We start from the raw sequence: 2,500 nt of genomic DNA, 5'->3' as shown, positions 1-2,500 counted from the left end.
GCGGCCTTCTCGCCGCCTCCCAGACGGTCGCGGCCTTCGCACGGCGCTAGTGCGCTGGAGCTGCTCGGAGGACAGCGCGAACGACGGGCCGCAAGGCTCCGCACGCCCACACGCTCCGCTCGGCTTCAGCTGAAAGCGTCGCGCGACTCGACAGGCCCTCCCGTTTGCCTCTCGACGGTTTCACGTACTCTTTAACTCTCTCTTCAAAGTGCTTTTCAACTTTCCCTCACGGTACTTGTTCGCTATCGGTCTCGCGACAGTATTTAGCCTTAGATGGAGTTTACCACCCGCTTTGGGCTGCATTCCCAAACAACCCGACTCTGGGAAGACGCAGAGCGCGCGCCCTCGCCGCCACCATGGGCCTGACACCCGCACCGGGACGAGGCCTCGATCAGAAGGACGCGGGCGGCGAACGACGTACGCGCAGCGAATTCCTTACGCCACAATTCCACGCGCCGCAGAGGCGCGCGGATTCGGCGATGGGCACTTCCCACTTCACTCGCCGTTACTGGGGGAATCCTCGTTAGTTTCTTTTCCTCCGCTTAGTAATATGCTTAAATTCAGCGGGTAGCCTCGTCCGACCTCAGGCCGATAATCCAGTGCCTCGTTTGCGAGAGACACGCGCGCGCCACCGAAGCTCGTGCGAGCGCCGCGCCCGAACGCGAGCCGTGCTGCTCCGGGCCGGGATCCTCTTCGAGGCCGACTCGTAACGAGACGCACGCCGCGTTCGGTTTCGCGCGCTGACACTGCGTTCGTGCTGTCCTGGGCGGGACGACCGTGGCAACGGCCGACACCGCACCGGCCCGACGCGTCGCCGCGCGGGAACGTTACAACGCGACCCTGAGGCGGGCGTGGCGCCGGGATTGACCCGGTGCCGCAATTTGCGTTCAGAACGTCGATGCTCAATGTGTCCTGCAATTCACATTAATTCACGCAGCTAGCTGCGTCCTTCATCGACTCGCGAGCCGAGTGATCCACCGCCAAGAGCCCTCCGTGACTTCGTCAGTTGGACAAGCGCGACCCAGCCGGATTGCACAGTCGAAAAAAGCGGTGGCCGAGCGGTCGCCAGCCGTAGGCGACGCATGAAGCCAGCCTGGCACATGGCCACGGCACTCGGCGCAGAACGAAACAGGGTGACCGAAGTGCAATCGCGTGCGCCTCAACAGCGACGAAGGGCGTGCGCGGCCGCCAAGATACGGAGCCTTCTCCACCTGTCGAACGCACGACCACTCGATCGGCGATCGGCCGGTAATGATCCTTCCGCAGGTTCACCTACGGAAACCTTGTTACGACTTTTACTTCCTCTAAATGATCAAGTTAGATCGTCTTCTCGGACGCCGGCGCGGCCGTTGCCGAACGCGCCAGGTCCAATCGGAGGACCTCACTAAACCATTCAATCGGTAGTAGCGACGGGCGGTGTGTACAAAGGGCAGGGACGTAATCAACGCGAGCTGTTGACTCGCGCTTACTGGGCATTCCTCGTTCAAGGGAAACAATTGCAATTCCCTATCCCTAGCACGACCGGGGTTCAGCGGGTTACCCGGACCTTCCGGCCTAGGCGGCGACACGCTGATCCGGTCAGTGTAGCGCGCGTGCGGCCCCGAACATCTAAGGGCATCACAGACCTGTTATTGCTCAATCTCGTGTGGCTAAGCGCCACTAGTCCCTCTAAGAAGTTCAACGCCGACCGATAGGGTCGCGTAACTAGTTAGCAAGCCAGAGTCTCGTTCGTTATCGGAATTAACCAGACAAATCGCTCCACCAACTAAGAACGGCCATGCACCACCACCCACAGAATCAAGAAAGAGCTCTCAATCTGTCAATCCTCACTGTGTCCGGGCCGGGTGAGATTCCCCGTGTTGAGTCAAATTAAGCCGCAGGCTCCACGCCTGGTGGTGCCCTTCCGTCAATTCCTTTAAGTTTCAGCTTTGCAACCATACTTCCCCCGGAACCCAAAGACTTTGGTTTCCCGCAAGCTGCCGGAGGGGTCGTCAAAGTAACGCCCCCCGATCGCTGGTTGGCATCGTTTATAGTCAGAACTAGGACGGTATCTGATCGTCTTCGAACCTCTGACTTTCGCTCTTGATTAAAGAAAACATTCTTGGCAAATGCTTTCGCAGTCGTTCGTCTTGCGCCGATCCAAGAATTTCACCTCTAACGGCACAGTACGAATGCCCCCGTCCGTCCCTCTTAATCATTACCTCGCGCTCCGAAAACCAACAAAATAGAACCGAGGTCCTATTCCATTATTCCATGCACCATTATTCAGGCGAAGCGCCTGCTTTGAACACTCTAATTTTTTCAAAGTAAACGTCCCGGCCGCCGCCGACACTCAGTCAAGGGCACCGGCGGAGCGCCGGGGGAGAGGGCCAGGTGCGGCCAGTGCACGCCTTGCGACGGACCGGCCGCCTGCGCCCAACGTCCAACTACGAGCTTTTTAACCGCAACAACTTAAATATACACTTTTGGAGCTGGAATTACCGCGGCTGCTGGCACCAGA

General features: G+C 58.9%; 3 non-coding genes across 3 annotated transcripts in view; all 3 read right to left on the bottom strand.

Annotated features, from left to right (window-relative positions):
• The window catches only part of LOC145916640 (large subunit ribosomal RNA), a 3,686-nt gene extending 3,095 nt beyond the window's left edge, over positions 1-591 (bottom strand). Inside the window, exon 1 of the ribosomal RNA XR_014404825.1 lies at positions 1-591. This exon is cut by the window's left edge and continues 3,095 nt beyond it. This is a non-coding gene — a ribosomal RNA (large subunit ribosomal RNA).
• Positions 592-835: 244 nt separating this feature from the next.
• Positions 836-989, bottom strand: LOC145916650 (5.8S ribosomal RNA). Its single transcript, XR_014404835.1, has one exon. It is a non-coding gene; the product is annotated as a 5.8S ribosomal RNA (ribosomal RNA).
• Positions 990-1,249: 260 nt separating this feature from the next.
• LOC145916687 (small subunit ribosomal RNA) overlaps positions 1,250-2,500 on the bottom strand; it is a 1,824-nt gene continuing 573 nt past the window's right edge. Inside the window, exon 1 of the ribosomal RNA XR_014404866.1 lies at positions 1,250-2,500. This exon is cut by the window's right edge and continues 573 nt beyond it. This is a non-coding gene — a ribosomal RNA (small subunit ribosomal RNA).

The sequence above is a fragment of the Ascidia mentula genome (assembly GCF_947561715.1).
Source record: "Ascidia mentula chromosome 2 unlocalized genomic scaffold, kaAscMent1.1 SUPER_2_unloc_8, whole genome shotgun sequence".
NCBI classification, from domain to species: Eukaryota; Metazoa; Chordata; class Ascidiacea; order Phlebobranchia; family Ascidiidae; genus Ascidia; species Ascidia mentula.
This window is presented reverse-complemented; position numbering and strand designations above follow the sequence as displayed.